The 26,491-nt window shown below is 43.1% G+C and overlaps 1 pseudogene; it reads left to right on the top strand.

The window, feature by feature from the left end:
- Window positions 1-1,038: 1,038 nt before the first annotated feature.
- Window positions 1,039-26,400, top strand: LOC142561420 (poly [ADP-ribose] polymerase 2-like; annotated as a pseudogene).
- The last annotated feature ends 91 nt before the right edge of the window (window positions 26,401-26,491 follow it).

Raw genomic sequence — 26,491 nt, 5'->3', positions numbered from 1 at the left:
TGCAGAATTGTCGGTTGCAGCTTTATCAACTTCCTGTATAATAATTGTACGAATGTGCGGGCTGAAAAATTTAATTCGCCAAGTGATCACTAAACTACTCGCCTTAGCAGAACATTTCATGTGCAGTGCACTCGTGCAGTGCGCTCATGTTCCACCATGGTTTGTGTCTCATCAGTATGTATACAGCGTTCCATTATAATCATTTGCATTCGGTTTGCATCAGTTTCGCAGTGTTGAATAAAAACACTCTTATTTCGAATGATTGTGTTGCTGGGGGGTCGTGGCTGTTGCGTAGAGGCGCACCAGTTCCTGAACACACGAGTGCTTATAATCGGTTCTGCTGAGCAAGTTCCCAGCTGTCATATTCAATATAAACGACCTGTTTTGGGGCACCCTGTAAATCTGCTAACTTGATTCAGGCAAGGAAAAAATTCTTTTGACAGTCACTATGTCTGCAACCCATTAAAAGCTGGGTCTCTATCTCTACGTGTTGCATGCCGTTCCTTTAATTGCTGTCCTTATATGATAGTGCACCGGATAACTGAAAGCAGCCGCTTACATGCTGTAGTCGAGCGGACGTACAATTGGGAACGGCATTACATTTAGCTATGAAATATAAGTAAGCGTAACGTTTTTCTCAGAAATCAGACTCGAGAAGAGACTCAGATACACACGAGAGATACATGCTGCTTGTGGAATAAGAAAAATATTTGTTCTCCAAAGCATGGTAAAATGAAAGCCGACACTGCGGCCGCAATGCACGCGCAATCACCGAGCGGCATAAAAAAATAAATTGAAATAAAGAAAAGAAAGAAAGGCATCTGTCCTAAGGCATAGATGCATGTCATATGTAATTATAAACGCCGTTTGAGCGATCTGAACGGATATGATAGCGTGCGAAGTAGTACGAGTGACTATTCCGAGAAATATCGCCAGCAGTTTTCAACGGCGCGACCTTGATGCGGTCCAATCCACTTCGATCGCAGCGCCCCCACAGTTTTTTTCGTCGTCGCGCGCGTCACTGCCACGATGGAAGCGTGGTTACGGCAAAGCATGCGCCACCCCGTGCGCCACCCCACTCCATAGCCACCCAATGGAGTTTCTCACTACATATAGTGAGGAACTCTATGCGCCACCCAGCCGCTCGTACCGTGCTTCTGCACATGTGTTACCGCGCAAAGTAGTACGCCAGCGTTTGACAGCCGGTGCGACGGTTACGCGTTTGCCCAGACGCGGAAGGGAAAAGCCGCAAAATAAGTAAACTTTTACATTCACTTGTGTGTTTTGCTTTGTTTGACTGCTGCTAATAAAGTGTTTATGATTTCTTTTCGGTCCCCAGCTTAAACTAACGTGGATGAAAACGCGGGACTCTTTACAGAAGCGCTCTCACTTGTGCGCGCTTTGCCTCCGTAGAAAAAGAGCTCACACCGTTCAGACGAACGCGGAATGTCTGAGTCTGAGCGTCTGAGGCTCTGATAACGCGCGAAACTTGCAAAACGTAAGGCGATCGCGCGTGAAAATGTGAGTACATGACGCCAAATGTGTCTGAATGCGAACTAAAATACGTAACTAGAGTGTAAGCAAGCAAAGCAAATTACTTTATCGCCATCCTCGCGTGTGCCAACTTGTATTTTCTGCCTTCTGGCGTTTGTCTTTTATAGTGAGGCGTGAAGTGTCGTCGGCACCGTCTTTGTTCAAGTTTGCTCAACTGGTTGTCGTGTTCGATCGTCGTGGTTGCACAATGCCGAAGCGTCGTTCAGAGGCTGGACCGACACACCACACTCCACCGTAAGCTCTCAGTTTTGCTTAGTGTGATTGCTGTTTTCCATGTGCGCTGGCTCGGTATTTGCCTGGAACGCTTTTAGTGCATACGCCGTACCACTGACTAATCTTGTCCTGTTCGGTAAATGCTGAGTGTCGCTTCCTCTGTCTAAACGAAGTTTTCGTGATTTAAATATCAACATATAATTACGGAGCTGTCGTATAATACCTTGTTTTTCCATCATGCAGCAAGTTGCAGGAGGTTATTACAATAAGCTCGGATTCAGAAAGTGACAGCGATGACGATCTGCCACCGGTGCACGTTATCAGTGACAGCGACGACGAGTTCCCTATTTTCCATTCCGATGGACGCCTCGAACGCCGAAAAAGATCTGGTAATCATACCTGCCGATAATCTTATTTTCTCGAACGCTAGAACTGCTGATTCATGGCTGATCCCCCAAATGAGTTGCACCATTGCATTAATGATGATGGTCTGGGGTTTTAATGGCGCAGCAGCCGTGCAGGCTATAATGCGCCAAGCACATGTTTTTCGAATTAATAATGACTACAGTGACGGGGCTCGGCACTTTAACATCTACACTGCAGTGACGGGGCCCGGCTGCATTAAAGCTTCACTCTGTTATGCTCCATTTGGTTGTACAAAAGCGGGCATTAAAAATCATGACTCACGTGAAAAACGATACACCCAGCAGGTTACTGTTTAATCATGTTAACATATTGCCATCGATCTTATGCGTGAGCATAAAACAGCTAGCTACGTAAACAGTGTTGTGAAACGTAATCGTCCTTTCCCTGTGTCCGTCCTTTTTTTCCTGTGTCCATATTTTTTTCATCATCACGTGCTACCAGAAGTACTGCCACTGGAAATTTCAACCTGCCTCCTGAACATAATGTATATGGCGCAAGACTTCTTGAATGTGTTGGAGTTAAGACATGGAACAACATACCCTCCATAATAAGAAACAAAATGTCGGCCAAGCGCCATTTATTAGCTATAAACCACTGATCTTGTGCCTGTATTTTTGCTTGGGGTTCTGTTGTTTGTGGTTTGATAATTTATGTAACTGGTGGTAATTTCTATGCATGCCGTAAATTTATTTTCCGTTTTTAACATGCTAATGTGTTGCATTCATCTCCTGTATTGATCCCCCTATGCTTGTACTGAATGTCTATTATATTTCACATATCCGGACCCATCCTCTAGCCTGCGGCTATTGGGTCCAACAGTCTTTTGCGTATGTACTGCAACACCTATGATAATAATAATAAAGAGAGAAAAAAGTTCACTAGAATGGAAAGGTAACTAAAAAGCACATTAAAAAAAAGGCATGGCATATGTTCATGTTTGTGTAGCACCAGACAATGAATATTGTACTGGATTAAGAGAAAGAAGCAGCTGGTAATTGCTCGCTTAGAAGACCGATAAACTGAATCGTCGCGACGGCACATCACAAGTTGCCGTAGACGTCGAAGCCTAGCTATAACGAAATTATTTTTGAACAGCTCTGATAGTACCCATGTAACAATGGTTGCTTGCGTACGGTCAGATGCTCATGTACTGCGGCATAAAGCTCAAGGCACGGTGCGAAAACACTCTCACAGCGAAAGCGAAACATTGTGCGCCGACATGCATGCAGACGCGCAGTCGGTCACGGCAAACCCGTGCGATCGCTGCATGGAAGCTTCATTCTGATTTGCTCCATTTGGTTACACAGATAGCTCACTATAAGGACGTATTTCACAGTTTTCTCTCAGCTATTGCCTACCTTTCATGTAAGAAACCAATTTGGGGGAATCGATTGCGGCGACCGCGCGCAGTGTCCCAGCTTACTGCACGTAGTAGGTAAAGAGATAGTGCCTGTAAACCATTCTGTGCTGTATGTTTGTCCACGATTATTTAAAGGTAAAATACTTCTGCCATTTCGAGAGTACTTGCAAAAATGTCTAGGAGGGCTCCCGCATAGTATCCTTATTTAGCGCCGATAGCCAAACCTATGCGGGGTGCGTCGCGTTATCCCTCAGACTACGCAAGGGAGGCGCTTCCGACAGAGGGTGACTCTGTAAGTCCTCACCCCCCGTAGTTGTGTGAAACTCTATGCTCGCCTCCAATACCGACGTCGTTATAGTGACGGGCCCCATCACTGTAGTCACTACCTTTCGAATGAGCTTATTTGTTCAAATGTGGTAAAATGGTGTAGATGGCCAAGTAAAAATATAAGAACATGAAATGTGCTACAGTTCTTGTAGGGTTCTTGTGGCTTTTAAATAGTTAAAGTATCTTCATATGGCATGAATGGTTCATCGCTCAATAAGAGCATGGGATGAAAAGGGATTCTTTTTTTGTAAAAAAAATTTAAAATATCTTTGTGTGGCAGGGCAGAGGAAACTGGATTTATTAGTTTTCCACTCGCAGAGGGAGCAGCAAGCAATGGCCAGCGTCTCAATTTTCGAGTAGACAACATGTATTCGCACTCCCCATGCACTCTTACTGTATATCCCGGAGGCACGTCAACTGTCCCGGACTCATTAATTCCTTTACCGTACGTTCAAATTTATGGATGAAAAACGATTCTCTCTCGATTCCAATACATTGCGTGCACGGGTGTGTTGGAAACCAGACTCCAAGAGCACGACGTTCACACATTCAAAGGAGTGATCTGGCAGCGGAACCTGCCTGGAGAAGGGTAAATTCCGGAAACTTTTCACATGCTCGCGGTGATTGTTGAACCGCAGGCAAAAAGGGGTCTCTGTTTGTCCAATATATTCCTGCTTACATACCTCGCATCGAATTTTGTACACGACATTACTAGAATCACAGTCAAGGGTTTTTTTAATTTTATATACAAAGGACGAGTTCGATGCCTCAGCTGTGTCTGTTGTTGTCACGTGATGACATACCTTGCAACGAAGCTTCCCACATGAAGACAACCCTTGGGTGCATTGGGCATCTGTGTCCTCGCCCTGACTAACAAATCCCTTAAATTTTTGTTTCTTCTATATACCACATGAGGCGGCCGCTTGAAGATAGTAGCAAGTCGGATGCTCTGTTTCATGATGTTAAAATGTTGGTTGAGAATGGCATTGTCCTGTGGAACACTGGTAGTGTATTGCTCACCCTTTCTCCCATTATATGTGCTCGATCTAAGCTGTTCAATGGCATTGTCTACTATTTGTGGAGGATATTTTTGGCCTACAAGAGCGGATTTCAGTTCCTCTGTGTGTCTCTCAAATTGTGCAGATTCAGAACAGATTCTCCTGTATCTGTGGGCTTGGGAGTAGGGGATGCTTGTTTTGCAGTGTTTTGCAGTGATTGGGTGGCTACTATAGAAATGCAGATATTGCCGATGATCTGTTGGCTTTTTGTATAGGGACGTGGAAGTGTGACTGCCACTTAGTGACAAAGTGACATCGAGGAAGTGAATACTATCTTGGGAGAAGTTGTGCGTAAAGCAAATTGACTGGCGCAGAGAATTCAAATTGGAAATGAAGTGCAAGAGACATTGTTCACTGTTGGCCTATACAAGGAAAATGTCATCCAGGAATTGCTTGTAAAATATTGGTTTTATGGCCGAATTTGTGAGGAAGGGGATTTCTAACGATGCCATAAATATATTTGCGTAATTTGGCACCATCTTCGTTCCGATGGCAGTTCTGCTGATTTGCAGATAATGCTTGTTATTGAACTCTAAGTGACTATATTTCAGTACTAAATTCAGAAGAGTCTCAACTGTATCTTTTTCTAATTGGCTGGAACCAGCGTAGGCTGAAACTATAAAATCTATGCCCTCAGCGTGGGGTATGCTGGTGTACAAAGATGCGACATCCATAGTGATTAAGTAGCCTCCCGCCGGTACTACCAGGTTTGATACCTTCCGAAGGAAGTGATTTGTGTCTTTAATGTACGAGGGGAATGAAGATGGAATTTCCTTAATGAGAATGTCAATAAAGCTGGATATTTTCTCAATTACTGTTCCATTGCTGGAAATGATAGGCTGGCCGAGATTGTTTATTTTGTGAATTTTTGGTAAGAGTTGTCCAGTTGACGAAAACCTTCGGCTATGTAAACACTCTGGTCAAGTACCACCCCTGCACCACCTTTGTCCACTGGCTTAATGACAATTGTTTGATTGTCATGCAAGGCTCGCAGCACTTCCTCGTCCTCTTTTGAGAGGTTGCTGCAGATGGTACGATGCCTCTCTTTCTAATGTCTTTTTGAACCGCGCAAATGTACATGTCCAGATATTTATTGTGTGCCTCGCCAGGTGTCCATGATTTATCGGAGAGTCCATCTAGCTGATCACAACTCCCGTCTGCAGTGGTACGATCATAGAAGTACTCCCTTGGGTGTAAATTTCTCCCGAAATCATTGAAATTTTGGAACACTTGAAACTCTCTTCATCCTTCCGGATGCCGGACAAAAGGTTCGACTTTTTGAAAGGAGATTTAGTTGTGCTCTGGACAATGGGCTACTCGACAAGTTAATGACATTTGAGGCATCGCCCATTGTCTTGTGCTTTTTTTTGCTAGTTACTTCAGGACAATCGGTTGGTTCGGATTCAAGATTATGACTTTGAGAATCACTTCTCAGGGTCGTTGGGACATTGTCACGCTTGCGTTTCTTTCTTTGTTGTTCTTGGATGCTGCCATTTTTCATTCCCTTGTATTTTACCAGTTCCTGCGCTTCTAATTCTGTGAGCTTTTCAGCTGCTCCTCATTTTTAAGCTGCGATGCTCTATGCACCATTGCGATTGTCCAGAACATCCCAAGTTCCGTAAGGTCAATCTCACCGTTGACTGCCACATACTATTGCATAGTCAGGGATCCGTGCGGCCAACAAAGTTTCCATTGGTGGTGCCGTGCCAGGTGCCGGGAGAAAAGGTTCCGAACAACGTTTTAAGATAATTAAGAAAAAGCAATATGGTTCAAAAAGGTTACATGATTGAGAATACAAAACGGCTCCAACTATTGGAGCACACTATGGTAGTGTCTTAGCATGTCCGAGTCGCACTGTTTCTGAGTGTCTCCTCTCAGCCATCCGGATCCGCTTTTTATGCCTGCATCGTCATTGTTCCTGGTTTCCACCAATCCGGTGTCGGTGAGCTGGTTGCCCCTTTTGATGCGACCGGTCAGAAATGCACGCCCCTCCCTGAGCGTCAAGAAGGAAAGCAGGAGTAACGCACACGGACTTCGACCCCGGTGTGGTCGTGCCAATTTGGGCTCGTGCCAAGTTGGGCTATTAACAGGCGTGCAAAGTCGTAGCCTTGCACCGACCTTCAGTCCGGCACGGACAGGCCAATTTAGGCTGCTGGCAGGTGTGACGAATGGAGGCGTGACGACTGCATTTAGCAGGTGTAGCTTTTTCCCCGATCTGTAGCATCGGACCTACTATATGACCCCCAACATGAAAAAATTATTTTTTAAAGAAAAGTATCAGTGCACATTTAAGTAAAAACAGTACTTCTGTCTTCAAGAAATTGTTTTCAGTTTCCTTGTACTAAATTTGTGTACATTTGCTCAAATTCAGTATTTTCTGTGCTATGTACAGTATACACGCTTTTGTTCTGTGCAACCCTTCTCACATAATTTTATAAACCCTGGAAACTACTAGGTATATGTATAAATAAATAAGTTTTCACAATAAACGCATTATGCTGGAGTATTTTACAATGCTTTATATCAACTGCACAAAAATGCAGTTGAAGTCAGGCAACACAGGTGTTGACTAACAAAACAACCTTTTTGTTGCGAAGACCCAAATTGGTACACTGCAATATGTAGGTGACATCAGTCTAAGTGTTCTCTGCACATTTTCTGGCTTTGATAATTCACTCCTTTGCTTTTTCTGAGGTGTAGTGTACTTGCGTTTTTGCAACAAAATGCAGTTTGTTAATTATGGTTTTTTGCAATGTATGCTTTTTTGACCTTTCACGTTTCTATGTTTATGCAGTGCTGCAAACCAGCTGGTTAATCTTCCTCGTGTGTTCTTCTCTATTTTATTTTATATCTGAGCAGGCAAGGAAACAACTGCAAAGGAAGAGACCACTTGCCAGGAAACAGCCGCAGGAACCAGTGCACCAGTTCGAAAACAACTTCCCTCGGTGGATCCACTCTGTGCGGAACAATTGGTTGCGCCAACCATCTATGGTGACTGTGGGGTCTTCTATAATGCTGTTCTGAACCAGTCATGCCTCCAAACGAATCGGAACAAATTTTATAATATGCAGCTGGTAGAGGATGTGTACAACGACTATTACTACGTATGGTTTCGCTGGGGCCGTGTTGGAGAAAAGGGAGCATCAAAATTGGTCTGCTGTGAGAATGACATCCTGAAAGCAAAGTTGCTGTTTGAAGAAAAGTTAGTGGCTTTTCATATTTAATTCACTGTTTGGATGAGAACTTTGTGTGAAATTTTTGTAATTTGTAGCAATGACAACATAATGTTCTTTCTAAATTTAGATTCCACTTGAAAACTGGCAACGAGTGGCCAGTATGGGCCACTAAAATGAAATTCACAAAACGCCAGGGGAAGTACGACATGCTCAAAATGGACTACAGCCATCCTGTAAGTACATTTGTGTCGCAGCTGGAAGGTCGGAGATTTACACTGAAAAAACTTTCATTTTAAGGAGTCCCATGGAGACCATATTGACACTCTTGTTGCGGATATTTCCAAGAATATTAAAAAAAAGCAAGCTCAAACCCAGCTTGCAGGTTAGGTGACCATTTTAATCGATGCTTATTATTCCAACCACAAGCAGGTACAGCTGGCTTACTGTGTTATAAATTTTTCAGAAACTCGTGTATCTCATATGCGATGTGAAGACAATGAAACAAACTCTTATTGACCTGCAGTTTGATGTGGTAAAAATGCCCCTAGGTAAGTCCTATGTCCATGTTTGCTAAAGGCACATGAGGTATGTGTTTTTACAACCTCTAGTGCATTGGTTTGCTTCGTATGTGTTGTGTTACAGGCAGGCTCACGAAGGAGCAGATTCAAGCAGGCTATGAGGCACTTCACAAAGTTGAAGATTGCATTAACAAGAAGTGCCCTAAAAGTCAACTCATGGACGCCTGTAGCGAATTCTACACCTGTGTTCCTCATTCATTTACGTAAGTGTGGTTATTTCAGTTGAAAGTGAACCCAGAGGAGTGATAAAAGTCACAGTTGTAATAATGCATGTTATAATAAGAGTCTGCTTTTTCCAGGCGAAAGCAAAGGCCAGAGATGATTTGTACAAATGAACATGTACAAGAGAAAATGATAATGCTGGAGGTAGGTGCACAAGACAAATAGTGGCTAATGTTCAGTTCCAATCGGATGCTATAGTACACCTTCACAAAGTGGACAGTTGCAATGGCACTACTAGTGTTCTAATTGTTGAGTGGCTACTCTTTCATTACCACTTCAGCCAGGTGTGAGCAGATGCAGAGGTGTATTACACAGTGACCACTCGCACATTATTGCACAGTGTAAGTGAAGCGTCCTCGTGCATAAATCGGTAAAATTGTCACTTTGTCATATCAAAATTTCGTTATATTGAAATTCTACCTTTTTTTTTGCATAACAGTAAACCCTCAACTCTAAATCCAGTATCTCAAAATATTGGTCAAGTCGAAATTTTTTTCCAGCTGTGGTTTCCACCTGTGTGTTTTTCACCTCTTATCTCGACTTTGGAAATACTATCAGGATAGAGGCAACGGAGCAGCATTGGCAGTATCACTTGCAATTGCTTTTTACCTGGCTGCAGCTCACTAGCCAAGCCAGATGCCAAGCCATGCTCCCCGCTCATCGTTCTCCCTTCTCTTCTGTCACAGCTCTCGTGCACTTGCTCGGCTGCTCGCATGCACTTTTTGTGGCCTCAAGGGGCAGGGGGGAGCTGGGAGTCTGTTGATGTGGATTCCTTTAGTAATGGTTTGTACAGTGACCTGTGTTTTTTAGTCTAATAACTCGAAAGATTTTGTTTATTGCTTCCTTTTTTCACTGAAATTTTGCAACAAGATGACATTTTTCGTCTGTATTGTTCAATGAAGCAATTCATTTTTGCTTGTCTAGTTCACCAAAGTGTTGGGGAAAGGGGAACCTACATCCTGTGTGCACTTTGCCAGCACAAAAGCAAGCTTTTGAAGATATGTGAACTGGTTTCACTGCCTGTTGGGTACTAAATATCGAGATGAACAAGACAAACAATGATGGCCCCTTGCGCCAAAAAACCCCATGCATCATCGTTATCATCATCAAACAATGATGGAAGTGTTTTATTGAATGATGCAGATGAAAAAAAGCAATCATGTTGTGAAATTTGAGTGGGAACAAAGCAGAAGTATGTGTCAAGTCTTTTTTTTTTAACTTGAAATAAAAATGCAGGTCACTGTACATTCACTATGGGCAGGTTCTAGCATTGCTTTAACCCAGAAAAACAAAAGTTAAAATTCTTACAGTAAAGTTGTTTCACTGAAAATTAGTGTTGGCTGGAAGCATATGGGGGGTGCCTGAACTTGGCTTTTATGGAGGACTTATCTACTGTGATTAAAAGATTGAACTTATGCTAGGATACATATTTCAGGCTTTGGAGGTTATCCAGACATCCTTGGAACTTCTAAAGAAGGAACTTCTGACCGGGAATGTGAGCCCCATTGACCGTCTTTACAGATCACTCAATTGTGAATTGACTGAACTGGACTCCACAGAAACTGATTACAAGGTATCTTATGGTGAAAAAGTTCTTGCTGTGTGCTTTCTTGCGAAATAATGCGCCACTATTATTTATGCCATGCATGCAAAGCGCCTCAGTTTGAGTTGTAAGAACTATTGCTGTAAATGTCAGGCAACATTATACAGCAGTTTAGGTTCAAGCTATTAGATTCTGTCTGTTGAAAAACCTGTAACACATTTCTTGTATACTCATAGTTGTTGAGAACAGACAGCAGAAGAGAGCAAAAATTTCAAATGTTTCTCTGAGCTTTGTTGTGTCCACTAATGTATGACTCTATGTCTTGATTGAGAAAATTTGCATTTCAGGTGTGGAAGCAAAGTGTACCATTTCAAATATACTGCACCAATGTCTAGGGATTAAGTTGACAGAAACAACTAAAAAGAAAGTTCATATTTTAAAACAATGGTGTTGCCAGTGCAGGTGCCCATACATCTATTTTCCTGCATCTTCTGAATCCACTTTACATGTGACTGCACATGTCTTTTTGAGAGTGCCTCAATACGTACACGGTCGTACACTCTTAGTCAGAATGCCGCTCTGTGCTGCCGGCACTCCGCGGGGCGCCTCTGTTGGGCGCCGGAGAAACTATTGCGCAGGTGCAGTGAGAGCCGCAGGCGGGGCTTCGCGCGTCGTCTGCTACAGTGCGCCCTGTACTGCGTTGAAGTGGGCTTCAAATTTGCACTGCCTCCGCAGAACGCCGATCGGAGAAACGTTTCTGAATAAACAAAAGACTGCTGAGAAGCCTATCAGCTGCTTTTATCCCGTTGCAGCAACCGTAGCAAAGTTTCCTGCGTGCCTGGTGAAGTTGAAACACACAAATAAGCATACCGGGGAGAAAATGCGCGCCGCATAATATTCGAAGCTTTATACTACTGCTGCAGCACTACGATCCGCCAATATTTTTAATTTTTGGCGTCTTGCTGAGTAGCTGGTAATAAGTGTTAGCAGACGACTGCTGTTGTCTGCTGAAATCTCGGCGCAACGCAAATTAATCGGAGCGGAATAGTAATAGTGGAGGTGGAGGTACATTTTCAGTCTCCTATTTTACATTCCCACAGATAGAGGTAGACGGCCAGGTAGACTCATCAGCGTATGAAAACAATCCCTAAGGTTTACCAGGACCTCAGTCTTCAGCTTTGCATGGCTTTAAGTAGTTGCTGGGAGGATATTTATTAAGGCAATAGCGTTTAATTGTTCCTACTAGCGTCCGTCCGTTACATTTTAGGTCACGTGACCTTAATATCACGTGATTTCACGGTGCAGCGGGTCGTGGTGTCACATGATCCCTCTGCCACGCTTGCGCCAGCTTCTCATCTGTCAGGAAATGAATTCAAGCACGGCAAATTCAACTCAGTGGAATGAGTCGCAAACGGCTTTCGCCTTCCCGCAGTTAATAAACATCTATGTGCCTCCAACGAATTTTACAGTTCACAGATGGCCGCAGGAAAATATGCCGTACTGTGTTCCCACTAAGTTCAAAGTATGTGGCTGGCGTATTGAAGCAGGACATCTTGAATTGGGTATATGGAGAATGTGGACAATACTGAGGGCCTAGTAAACCTTAGGGATTGTTTTCAAACGCTGATGAGTCTACCTGGCCGTCTACCTCTATCTGTGGGAATGTAAAATAGGAGACTGAAAATGTAGCTCCACCTCCACTATTACTATTCCGCTCCGATTAATTTGCGTTGCGCCGAGATTTCAGCAGACAACAGCAGTCGTCTGCTAACACTTATTACCAGCTACTCAGCAAGACGCCAAAAATTAAAAATATTGGCGGATCGTAGTGCTGCAGCAGTAGTATAAAGCTTCGAATATTATGCGGCGCGCATTTTCTCCCCGGTATGCTTATTTGTGTGTTTCAACTTCACCAGGCACGCAGGAAACTTTGCTACGGTTGCTGCAACGGGATAAAAGCAGCTGATAGGCTTCTCAGCAGTCTTTTGTTTATTCAGAAACGTTTCTCCGATCGGCGTTCTGCGGAGGCAGTGCAAATTTGAAGCCCACTTCAACGCAGTACAGGGCGCACTGTAGCAGACGACGCGCGAAGCCCCGCCTGCGGCTCTCACTGCACCTGCGCAATAGTTTCTCCGGCGCCCGACAGAGGCGCCCCGCGGAGCGCCGGCAGCACGGAGCGGCATTCTGACTAAGAGTGGACAACCGTGTACACAATGCATTTTAAGCATGCTTGTACCATGCTTGCAATTCTGAAGCGTTGCCATGCTATGTGCACTTGTAGATGTGACACACCAAGCGGTCATATGGGATCTTGCAGCGGTTTACAGCACTAATTTCGAATGATGCCTTCCATGTGCTTCAGTATATTAATTTGTGCTGCTAAGCCACAATAAGCGCTGGTGTTGCAGTTGTTCTTACATAGAAAGTTGGATCATGTGACATCGCTTCTCCACAGCAACAGCGGGCGCGGTGATTTTATCCTGCATTTTAGGAAGCTTGTGTTACAGTTAAACCTTGATATAATGACTTCAGTGTAACAAAGTTCTCGGTAATGAAGCAATTAACTTTTTATAACTTCTTATCCATAGATTTAAAACCTCAGTAAAATGAAGTGTGCTTATATAAGATTTTAATGTAACAAAATTTCACTGCTGCCACGAAGAAATACCGAGACAAAAATGAAAACTTCCACATATGCAGATGGTCAAATAGTGAATTACTAACAGCTGCTTGCGAACGCACCTCTGAAATCGCTTGTTGCACAACCGAGAGGGACTGCCGAAGTGTAGTAGCGTCATGGTTGATATAAACTGCAAGTGCGATAAGATACTCTAGTGCCTTGTGTGCTGTGTGATTCGGATGTGAGTGAAAGCACGCGAGGGTGAGCCACTAATGATAGTGACTTGAGAGCTGTCTTCCTGCGAGAGCAAGGGGAAAGGGGGGTAGGGGAGCAAGTTTGCGATAACGCAATTAAGCACACTCAAGGGGAAGGGGGGAGCAGGTTGGTGTGGCATCTTATTTTCTAGCGCGATTATGGCTACACATAGCTGTAAGCACAGCTGAGCACAATGCAGCTTGCGTGCCGTTTTGGAGGTTATCTGTCATGCGTGTAAATAATATGCGTACTGAGACGGCAGTGGTATCATCTGTAATGTCTTGCTGCGTGCTTAATGCTGAATGTTACGTAATCTCGAGTTTCGAAGATGCACTGAAGCGTCTTTTCACTGCTGCTGCGAAAGAGCACCGAGACAACAAATGGAAACTTCCACGGACGCAGATAGTCAAATAGTTGAATTGCATGTGGCTGCTTGTGAACGAACCTTTCAAATTGTGTGCGCAACCGAGAGCGACCACCGAAGTGGAGCAGCATCATGTTCAGTATGCACTCCAAGTGCGATGAAATGCTATTGCACCTTGTGCGCTGTATGCTTAGGGTGCGAGTGAAAGTAGCAAACGGGGAGCGGGAGGCAAGTTGGCATACGTCTCCTTTTCTAGCTTGGCTGTGGCTAAACCCATGGCTATCAGTGTGGCTGAGCGTATACGCAGCCCACACATCCTGTTTTAGACTCAGTCTTCCACGTGTGGGAAGTCTGGGCTGGGCGAGCTGACATAGCATGGCATTGTGCGCTGTTTTACCATACATTTAGTGCTAGAGATTATAGTTGTGTCTTGAGTTTCGGATACACATTGAAGTGACAGGCAGACATAACATTCGCTCCACACTGCCAGCGCTTTTCATGATGGTGTCGTCCCACTGTGGGTGACACTATCAGCTGCGGTGGCAGAGTAGATGCAAAAGCGTGGCTGGCATATCCTCGTATCACCGATGTAAAAATATTGTTGACACGGCATGAAACCATATCTTTTGTCACTGACTCAAGTTCAAGAAAATACTGTTTTTTGCTCCTTCAAGTTTGCTTTTTCCAGTTGCCTGATAATTCCGAATATTTTGCAGCCTCTTCCATGTAAGAAATATTCATCAGCAGCTGTACTTATTTGCATAAAAGATTATATTTCAGTATAATGAAGTAAATTGCCTATTTTACTGGCTTTGTCATATTAAGGTTTAACTTTACTGACTGCCATATTAGAACCGAAAAAAAGTTGCTTGGGGCCTTCTGCATGCTCTTCGGTATGCTTATCGAGGAATATATCCAGCCGAAGCTGGTATCGCTTACTTAAAAAGTAGCCACAAGATGTCTATGCAAATGTAAATAGACCTTTCTCTGACATGCAAGTGCTACCAACGGCCGCACAAGCATTTATGGAAAATGTGTGTATATTGCAGAGATGGATGCTGCACTTTCTCTTTTTTCCTGCACTGTACGAGCACTAATAACTGAAGCAAACTTGGTAGGGTGGCGCATGTTACTGCCTAATTCAAACAAGAACTTCTTGTTTGTCTAGATGCAATAGCTTCTCACCTCTCTGGCATCGTAAACATGATTGGGCAATGTGCAGATTGAATGCTTTGCTCAATGCATGCTCCACCTTGTTTATTACTGAACTTTTTACTAGTGGACATTAAATCACTTCAGTGCGAGGTAGAAGTAGAGGAGTTTGCTCTAGTGTCTTGCAGAATATTTTAAAGGTGAATAAAAACAATTTATTTCACTTTGTGTTCGTTGTGCAGTAACGTAAAGCACTGAATTTCATAATCATGTCAAGCACCACATCCGAGAGTGACAATCTAAAATGTTTCAGTGTGTTCCGTGAAGTTGTGCGAGTGTTCCGATGAAGCGTATTGCTTAGCTGTGATTCATGGTTTAATATCTGAACTAGGCTGCGTATAGCACATGCACAAAAATTTGAGGAAATAATCCTACTAACTATTGATATTGTACTGCTGATTGGAATCAATATAGAAACAATTTTCATCGCGAAGCAGCAACCTGCTTCATTTGTGACCAGTGTGGTCAGATAAGAACGCAAGTGTGAGCTTCTTCCTAGATTCGGTGGATTGTGGAAACTCAATATTGGGGAGTTCCAGGCCATAAATGAGATCATTGTGCAATGTTTTCTCATAAAAAAGACGGGAGCATAAGCGGAATTTTTTTTCTTGTTTTTACCTAGAAAAAGAAATACATGTAGCACCCACCCAGATAGCCACAAACATTAGATGTGCCGGATTATTCCAAACACCCAGCAAAAAATGGTACGTCCTATGGACATCCTTTAAATGCACATAAATCTAAGGGACGTACAATGGCATCAAAGTTTTGAATGTCCATTGAACATCCATTTAGTTCATTCATCAGACGTACATCGGACGAAGTGTTGGATGTCCATAGAACGTCTCTAAAAACAGTACATCAGGCCTACATTGCACCTCCATAAAGTTTGTAGTTTAAGCATGCATTGTAGGCCCTCCAAAGCTTTCGCATTGTGTACGCCCTTCTATGATTTTGACGTGGACGATGCTATGCAGTTAGTGCATATAGTTCATGCGATTGTATTACGCTGTATCATCAGTTCACATGTAATGGATGTCCATATGAGGTCCCATTCTTTTGCTGGACGTCGATCGATTGGTTCTACTTCATAAAATCAATGTTTGCGCATGAAATGTAATTTTTTCAGTAGAACAAAATGCACAAACAGCGGGCGAAGCGAAAGAAGAATGTACATGGCATCCAAAACTTTTGTGTTGCAGATTCTGAATTTTTGTAGACTTCTTTGTTTCCAACTTTGGAAAAGTAATCGGAAAACAAGGTACCGTAAAACCTCGTTCATTCGGATTTCACAAGACTGGAGAAAATGTCCGAATTAACCAAATGTAGAATTAACGAGGTTTCGTCAGTAATAACTAAAAAAATGCCTAAAACATCATTATAACTTTACTTCATGAAATAACTGGTTATTGTTGCTTGTTGCGCGCGAGAAATTTGCATGGAAAGCACAATTTTTCAGAGTTCTTGTAGGTGGTGCAGTCTGCGCCGACTGTCGGGAGGAACAACACAGACATCCTCCAGAACTTTAAGGGCATCATTGGCCTCTTTAGCAGTGCGGCGTGGCACTTCACACGCATCCATGACGGGCGCATTTTCGCTATCAGAGTCTGGCTGTTCGTCCCTAGTACATCCAGTATCTCATTGTCGTTGAGGTAACCGGCAGCAGCAGCGTCACTATTGATGTGGATGTATTTGTCCAGCGGGACGTCCGGAGGCAGAATTCTGTCGAAGCGAGTGTCATCTTCCTCTGCGTTTTGGTTAACATCCGCATCCCCGGCTTCCAAAGAATCACCATCACGGACAAAGCCATTGTGTCGGAAGCAGTTCGCAATTACTGAGGGCGGCGCGTTGCTCCACACATGCGCCACCGTATGCACTGCACTGAGCAGAGTTAAAAGACAACGTCGGAAATGGCGGACAGCAGCAATACATGTGTACAAAGAAAAAAAACATGCATGTATAGATTAGGGTTGCTAGCATAGACCAATAACTGCTGTGCTGATAACCATAGCGATGCAGAGGTAGTGTCAAGTGCCAAAAGCGACTGCAAAGCCAGATGTACGTCATTGCCGCCATGTTTTTTGAGACGTAGGTTTGTCTATTATGTAGCAATAAATTAAACATGGTGGCCTTGGCACTCCCAGCATATGCAAGCATGGCCTTTGAGATTGCCCCACGCTAATTGGAGACGCCATTGCTGGCGGTGTGATTTGAACACCCTCTAGTGCCACCCGATCCTATATGCCTCACGTGCCTCTGAGCTCCGCGAACAGTCCGAATGAACCGAAGTACGACGAAATATGTCCGAATTAGCGGGAGTTTCATGCCATAGGGTTATGTACATATTTGACGGGACCAGACAGCGCAGCCGAACTTCCGAATTAACGGGGGCCGAATTAACAAGGTTTTACTGTACAGTACATTAAGCAATTAACTGATATATAGCAGAAAAAGAAGCACATAGAAATTATATGAAGGGACTCTACTTTTACTGAGCACCACCAAACGTTTTAAAATGGCGACAACTCTCACGTGCGCAAGTTATTGTGTGGCCTCCGATACTTTACACTTAGTCTCGGAGGCCATGTGTGTCGAACGCAAGGATCCCGAAGCATGCCATAAATATTGCACTAAATGAAAAATGATGTTTAAGGACGTTAGAAAAGTGACATAATTTAAAGAGATTTTACGAAGCATTATTGTACAATTATCAATTATTCTCACAGTCGCGTGCCTGTCATACGTCGCGATAAGCGCAACCATCAAGCAAGCGTATACGGGCATGTGCCAGCTTGTGTTTCGGTAGAGTTTTGGTGCTGGCGCTGATCCGTGCTCTGGTGCACCCTGAAGGGCTGCAGAAGATAGCAAGCTAGCGCCAGCCTTTCTGTTCTCACAACGAACCACTCTTAGGTTGCGGTGCTGATGCTGTGACACTTCATTTCTTATTCTTGGCATGTCTGCAGTGGTGTCCGGTCATCAGTAGGCACATGTTTTTCAAGGTGTATCGGCAGTTTGTTTTTGTTTTCTTCACTTTTATGCTGGTAATGAGTGCTTAGCATGGGCTGAAGAGCTGATGAACAATGCAAATGCACAACAGTTTCGGCAGTACCCTTCAAGGAGTGTCGGCGGTGTTTCTTGTCAGAATAGTATTAAACTGGAGCCAATGGCTAAGACGAGTTTGCAACAGCCGAACTGCAACCCGAAACGAATGGTGATAGACAAGCGATGTTCTTGTCTGTCTCCCTTTGTCCAGTGTTTCAGTTCAGCTTCTCATACTCGTCTTGATCTTTCTTCTATTGTGCTTCTTGCGTTCTGCAGGTTTTGTGCACAACGGCAGAATGATTTCAGTAGTTCTGGCACATGTTTTCGATAGTGGTGCTTGATGTTGTGAGGTAGTCACCGTTCATGCATTGCTTTTGTTCTGTCTGCCAGTGGAGGTCTTTTGTAGTAAGGGCTGTCTGTAGAGCTAAGTGATCTTTTGTGCACTTTGTTGCACCTCTGTACATTTACATAGCTCCTGTGTATAGCATGCAGTATTATGTGCTTGTATCATTTATAGGCACAAGGCATGAACTTTCACGTGTTCTTGAACAGTCAGTCTTTTTGCACATTATATAAAGCTTCACTGTGCTCTACTGCTTGCAAGGAGAAATTTCATTCAGTGGTACTATTTCTATATTCTATATAGGATTTTATATTTGTCACATTTTTGAAAACATACAGCACTACTTAATATGCAATCAGGTGCCACCAAAGGCCAAAGCATTGATTCAGCTGATGCTGAAAACGAGCTGCTACATCTACATCTCTGTAGCGTTATCTGGTTAGTGTTCATACACTGCGCTTAACATAGCAGCAGTGGTTAATTGCATTGGCCTCCGCAGCAGTACTACCAAGGAAACATGTTGCAGTGAGTGCTCATCTTAAGGCTGCCACTTTAAAGGGAACGTTATTTTTATACTCTGAAGATAGGTTTAGCCTTGTAGTTATTATCGTGATTAGAAGTTAGACCACTACCAGCTTCAAAAGAGGAATTTGTAAGCACTCCTAAAGGCACAGGGTATGATGCTATGCAGGGCTGGAGGGCAAATCGTACTTGGAAGACCACTCTCTTGCTGGCTGGCTTAAGCATCCTAAACCTGAAAAAGAGGACAGAATCTTTACAACTATGCAAACACACCGCTTATTACCTACCCCGCAATCAGATATGCACCCTTACTTGAAGCCCATGCTTGACATTCACTATAGCGACAGGTGAGAACGTGCCCAAGACACTCACTGTCTCCCCTTGGGCGCCTTCGCATCGGGATTTATCTCGACCAAATCAAGCATGGGCTTCAAGTTAAGGCACATTTCTGAATGAGTGGGTAAGACATGCACGGTAACTCAAGACGCCTAAAGTAACCGTCGTTCTGGTAGTTGTGGCGCTATAAAAGTGCATCGCATATTGCAAAATGCATGGCTAGTCGACAAAGGGCATGTGGTTGGCTAGCGGGTGAAGAGGCGCCGAGAACTTGCAAGAGGGATGCAATTATTCACAGATCTTTGCACTGTTCTGAAGGTATGTCTGTGATGGTGAGAGCATCCAGGAAAAAGTCGACCGCTGAAGGTGGGCCTTCGTCGGATTTCACGGGTGATCGAGAGAGCGCATCTGCGTCAGAATGCTTGCACCTGGATCGGCAAACAACATGAGTGTCAAATTCTTGTATACGAAGAGCCCAATGACCGAGGCGACTAGAGGGATCTTTTAGGGAAGCCAACCAGCAACATGCGGCCAACCAGCGCGTATCAGCGTTATCATCACAAATGCAGATAAGTCTAACATAGATGCAGGGACCGTCGCCTGTGACATCAGTGATCACCTCTGAACCTTCGCTTTCATTAACGTTAGACCAGATAGCACTTGTAGACCACATGATTTCAAGTATCACCGCATTGATCTGAACACCTTGAGCAGCTTTCAGAACACGATTTCTGCCACTGACCGGAAATATGTCTTATCAATAAATGACCTATTTATGTATTGATAAATGAAAGCTATTTACAACACTTCTTTTCCTCTGCAGCACGCGAGAAAATGCAAAAATAGAAAACCATGGATAACGGTAGAACTAATTAGTTAAATTAAGACAAGTTAGTTACACAGTTCATTAAATCTTGAGACCCTGCAAAGTTAGACTCATATAAAAAAATACCGTAATCAGTTAAACCGAGAACTGAAGAGGGCGAAATTGGAATACATTAGCAATCTTTTTGACCCCGCCTCGAGAAACAGTGCCCGAGACCAATGGGGCCAACTAAATCGCTTGCTTAACTTCCGGTCGCGCCGTCCTTCAATTGAAAAAGAAGGCGAAGTTCTGTGCGGAAAGGAACTTTCCAATCGGTTTAATAGGTTTTTCATTAATATTACAAAATCGCTGTGTGTCGCACCAGATGTTCCTTTCGGTTATGCCTGTGCGAAACCTTATTCATGTTTCCAACTACTGAATCGGAAATAATATTAGTGTTTTCAAACCTCCAGTCAAGTAAATCTAAGGATAAATATGGTTTTCAAATCCAACCATTTAAATTTGTAATAGACTTATTAGCCCCGACACTAGTATGTATTTATAACCTTTGTATAAGTACCGGCATCTTCCCAAAACAAATGCATATTGCAAAGGTTGTTGCCATACAAAAAAGTGGTTCTGTTTCTGACTTTTCCAATTACAGACCAATATCGATTCTTGCAGTACTGTCTAAAGCATTAGAAAAAATTATTCGTTGCAGGTTGACTAACTTTCTAAGTAAGCATTCTGTTCTTTCTGACTACCAGTTTGGATTTAGAGAACAGAGATACACTGAGATGGCATTAACAAAAATAAATTATAATTGCCGCCTTTTAAGAAAAGCTTCTTGTTCTCGGGATATATATAGACTTATCCAAAGCATTTGATCTAATTGACCACTTTCTATTATTTCAGAAACTCGGTCACTATGGCATTAGGGGCATAAGTCTTGCTTTAATACAGTCTTAAATAAAGTACCATAAACACATTTTGTGTTTAAATGAAACCTCATCAGATGTTGAGCCAATCTTCTCTGGTGTACCTCAGGGAAGGATTTCAGGGCCTTTGTTGCTTTTAGTGTATATAAACAACATTTTTCATACCCCCTTTCCGGGTCATCTCGTAGCTTACGCTGGTGATATTACAATGCTCGCCACAGGAAACACTAGCTGAGTTATCCCTCCGTGGCAACCAATAGTTAATACGAATAAAACAAAGGCTGTGATATATAGGACAAAAAATAAAGTAGTAAGTGGTGATATCGAACTATTATTAGGTCATTGCAAGATTGATATTGTACCCAGTATAGAATCTCTTGGTGTTGTATTCTCTGAGACACTCTCTTGGACCGACCTACAAATTGAAAATATTCATGTTAAAATGAACAGGTTAAATGGCGTGTTATGTAAACATAGGTTAACCCTTCCCACACAGGTTAAAACTCCTTATTTATAATTCATATATAGTGCCAGTGATTACTTATTGCCACACAGTTTGGGCAACGACAACAGAGCACAATAAACAGCACCTTCTTATTGCACAAAAGCGTGCGATAAGACTGATAGCTAATGTACTGTGGAATGCTCGCACCAGACAATATTTCAGGCAGTTCAATATTTTAAGACTAACTACCTCGTATGTGTTCAAACTGCTTTGCATTTACAAAATTGCTGTAGCAACGAACAATAGCCTTATGCTAACAATGTTTCAGCTAGTATGTCATGAACCTACATATGATGTATGTCACTCTGTCATGCACCTTACCGTTAAGTCACACCAAATACCGCACACAATCTTTATCATACAATCTGCCGAGGTACCTAAATGTTCTCGAAGATAATCGTTTTTCTCTTAGGTCGCTTTCAACACAAACCTTCATGGAATTGATAAATCTTTTCGAGCCTTCAACCGAATAGCTCACCTGTATAACTCAAGATGGCAAGGCCTTTAGCGCAATTGAAAAAAGACAGGGATAGGACAGAGACACAGGACAGCGCTATAAATATAACAGCATGTAACTATTTGACAATGCATTGTAAGGGAACATGATCTTGGATTGTAGCGCAAAGTGACATGGATACAGAAAGGAGCAGACAGGACAAGCGCTAACTCTCAACTAAATTTCTATTAAACTTCGCGCTACAATCCAAGATCATGTTACCATACCAACTTGCCCAACTTTCTATTCTTTTGCATTGTAAGGGACTTGAATGAATTCTATTTATCTGTATTTTTGTCTACGTTGGTGTTAGAATTGTGTAGTGGGAATTGACGAGAAATTGTGTAATTGTGTTAATTGTGTAAAATCACAATAATGTAATAGATTACATGTTAAATTACATTTATGCAATAGATTACGGGTATTGTGATTTTGAATTCTGTTGTGTATACCACACTGCTGCTCTGTGGGGCGTAGGGGGTCCTCAAGCTGTATTTGGGAGCTTTTTCCTTTCAGTCCTCTCTCATTCTGTGCTTTGTTTTGAGAGGAATAAAATAAATGTATCTTTTCGGAGTGCGTGATGGTCTGTTACAACTTTGAAAGGCCTGCCGCACCAATAGGGGCAAAATTTTCCTAGTGCTCATACAATTGCGAAGGGACTCTTTTTCGGTGACCGAATAATTTGCTTCCGCCTTGGTGAAGGCACATCTTGCATATGCCACGACATACTCAGGGGAAGCCAGGCTTGCGTTGCGAAAAAACTGCACCAAGGCCGGTACCACTGGCGTCTGTTTGTATTTAGTTGGCAAAGCAGGGTCATAATGGCATAGCACGGGTGGCGAAGTAAGTAGGCGGCGCAGTGTTGCAAAGGCGTCGTCACAGGCCGGTGTCCAGTGAGAAAGGTCGCTGAAGTCGGCAAGGAGCTTCGTATGCGGAGCTATGATTAAGGCGAAATTTCGTACCAAGAGACGAAAATAGGAGGCCAAGCCGACAAAGCTTCTAAGCTCTTTGATGGTAAAAGACTTCAGAAACTTGGCAACAGCACGTAGTTTGTCCAGGTCACGTCATCGAGATAGCAAAGACATATCTTCCATTTCAGACCGCGTAAAATGCCATCCATCATATGCTTGAATGTTGCGGGCACATTGCAAAGTCCAAAAGGCATCACTGTAAATTCATATAGACCATCCGGTGTAACGAATGCCGTCTTCGGACGATAAAACTCCGCCATAAGGACCTGCCAATATCCCGATCACAAGTCGAGAGAAGAAAAAAATTCGGCACCTTGAAGGCAATTGAGGGCGTCGTCTATTCGAGGAAAAGTATAGATGTCTTTGCGAGTAATCTTGTTGAGGCGCCAGCTGTCAACACAAAAGCTAATAGAGCCATCTTTCTTTTTGACCAGTACAACAAGAGAGGACCAAGGGCTGCAAGAAGGTGTGATGACTCTCTGCTGAATCAGGTCGTCAACTTGCTCCATAATTACACGACGCTCCACACCTTACACATGATAGGGGCGTTGTCGTAAAGGAGCGCAAGTCCCAGTGTCATTCGTGATGCACGTCGTTGCCGGTGAAAAGAAAGCGCACCGCTATAGATGTGGAAACGAAGTGCTTCTAACTGATGATCGATGGTTGCAAAGATGCTTGCATTGAATAGCGACAGTGACAGCCACGACGTGGTAGGGCAGGCTGCCTCAACATTGTCCCTGCGGGAGGTCCTGTAGATGATTCAGTCCCTCATGGTCTTGTTTTCGCGAGGTACCTTCCATTTCACTACGTGGAGCACCTGGATGCCTTGGAGAAAGATGTCGGCAAGCTTTGCGTAAAGCAAGCAAGGCTGACGGACATGCAGTTTTGTCGTGCAAGCCAGTGAGAAGTATGTGGTGAGGTGCTTGTGGCGATCTTGCTCCAGCATTTCTTCTGGATTTCTCAAGCCGAGATGCTGCCACGGCAACCTTCCCGCATTTTTTAAAAGGCGCCTTTTGGGCCCACTAGAGCAATGCCTTGGCAGAGCTTGTATGCCACTTGCCGCCCATGACCCTTCTTTGCAGTTTTTATAGCAGTGCCATTTTTTAACACTGACAGCCGCGGTTTGCTAATAAAATGTGATCGGAGTGTGCGGTAAGCAGAGTTAAAACAGTTAAACGAGTCAACACAGAAACCGTTTGGAGGAAAGTGGTGGGGATAACTGGCCTACTTGCTATTATAGTTTTCTCAGAACAGCTACGCCATCCGCAATTCTGATTTTTTTTAATGCAACCCAGTTATAACAATTATCGGTTATAACAATGGAATTTTCGTCGCACTTGAATATTTTTGTAAGTGTGTGCGACTGTAGTTCATAATCAATAGCCATTTTAGGTGTATGGCTGCACTTAACGTTCAAGAAAAATAGAGAGTTTTAGAATTGGGGGCCCAAGCGGCTTGGGGACCCAAGAAAATTGCGCGCCACAAGTGCGCATGCGCAGAACCCAAGCCAGTCTTGCGTTCTTGCGTTCGCGTTAACCCAAGACCCAAGAATCGAAAACTAGCGTGGGCCCCCAAGCCGTCTTGGGCCGCCCTCGCGGGTGACAGTGATGACGTACAGCAGCAGATGGTCGCAGAGCAAACTTTATTTACTTCAACTGATTTTCGCCATTTCACGCGAGTGAACTCAGTTTTTTCGCAGCGCGACACAAGAAAACACCAACTAAGAGCATCGCACACTTAATTTGTAATACTAACCGGTACTAACACAGTGATTACGTTTCTTACATTGTTCGCTCTTTTTGCTCAAAAATGCATTCTGTTCGTTTTCACTTGTAAGAAAAAAGGTTCCTTCTTTCTTTTTTTTTTGCTTTCAAGCACCTGTCTATTTTCCACACTGCGGCGCCCCGAGCGCTCAACCCAACGCTGTCTGCGTTCGACCCAATCCTCAAACTCTGCTGCTCATCTAAACCCAAGAGCAACCGACGCAACGCGGCTTGGGGGCCCAGTGCCTTGCGCCCCCAATTCTAAAACTCTCTAATGTCTTGCTCTCATAATGAAGTAATGTGGTTTCATTGCGATAAAAATTATATGGGAACTCTAGGTGAATTTTTGCCACTGCCAATAGTGTGAAGCTTCACATAAAGTCCACGTGCGATATCCTATCGTGTACTGTATGCTGTGGGTGCGAGGTAAAATGTGGGGGTGAGCCAAGAAAGGTGGTAGCTTGATGAGTACTTAGTGTTCCGGGTCATGTAATAAAGTGTGTGCAAGTGTGTAACACCATGCTTGTTCACCTAACTCGTAAACTAATGTTTACTGCAATTTGTATGGTCAGTAAAACTACAAACCTTACTTCTTCTAATACTTTGCCATTTGCTATCAATGCTTTGCCATTTGGATGAAACTGCAACTTTTGACAACGCCTTTTACGACACACTCTTGTGCCTCATGAGAACCTTTTCATGGTGCTCAATCTGGTGATAAATTTTCTTCACAAAATGTATTTAAATTTTCTTCACAAAATATATTTCATGAAATGACTGTGCTTTACTGAAGGATCTAAAATTTTCCAACAGAAATCGTAGATAGCCGAGCAACAAGGTTGTGACAGCTGGAATGGAATTATCCATTTCTAGACCATTTCTTCAGTTCTTCTGTTTCCCTTCTAGCCTTCTTTAGTTCATTGCATGAAATATGTGTAGGTCTTGTGCTCCGACTACACTAACATGTAGCACATTTCACAGTCAGGCAAAATGTGACAACTGGTGTCATATTAATGGGGTTCTACTCTGCTTGCAGTTAGCATACACCTTCCTGTTTTTCTGTGAGCATGAACATTAAGTGTAAGCTATTGTTTTGTCTTTGCAGGTCAAATGGAGTCAAGCTGGCCTGTGGGAAGCTGATACGACGTCAGCAGTTAAATACCGCCCTTTTGTATAATGAGTATATTGTGTACAATACTGACCAGGTGAAGATGACATACCTTGTTAAGGTAAAATTTGAAAAAGAGAGGGCCAAAAAGTAACCTCGTACAGCACACACATTTTCACTGTTTCTAACTGTGATAATTATTGCACTTTGTGCATTGCACTGTTAGGTGCAGCCTGAAAAAGTATTTTTTCAATCCTTTTCTCTTCCCCCCCCCCCCCACCCCCTTTTTTTAGTGCAATATGTGAAAAACTCCAAAGTACACTTTACTCTGTAAAGTATTCTCCAGTCAACTTGTCATGTCTTTTAAAGCATTTACTGATGTGCCTAGTACACATTGAAGCATATTAATCTACTCAGTCACATTGAAAAACTTTTTTAAATTTAAGCGTGTTATTTTTTGTATTGTAAGGTGTGTTTCTAATTGAAAAAGCTGTTTTTACAAAAAGCATGTCCATTACATATGTCTCATGAGCTTGTTCGTGTGTTCATTTGTGTTGTGTGATAGTAATAAGCAGTTTGAAATCATTATACATTAATCCTGCTACATGTGTAAAAGGAAACATGATCTCAGTGTCATTATATGAATAAATATTTTTCTTTACATTTTAAGTGTGAAATTAAGCCTTTATGTGGTGGTGTTTTCTGTGAAAGTATGGAGACTGACTTGCAATGCATATTGGACGATACTTCTATC

The sequence above is a fragment of the Dermacentor variabilis genome, chromosome 1 (genome assembly GCF_050947875.1).
Source record: "Dermacentor variabilis isolate Ectoservices chromosome 1, ASM5094787v1, whole genome shotgun sequence".
NCBI classification, from domain to species: domain Eukaryota; kingdom Metazoa; phylum Arthropoda; class Arachnida; order Ixodida; family Ixodidae; genus Dermacentor; species Dermacentor variabilis.
The sequence above is the reverse complement of the archived record's forward strand: the minus strand, read 5'-3'. Positions and strand labels throughout refer to the sequence as shown.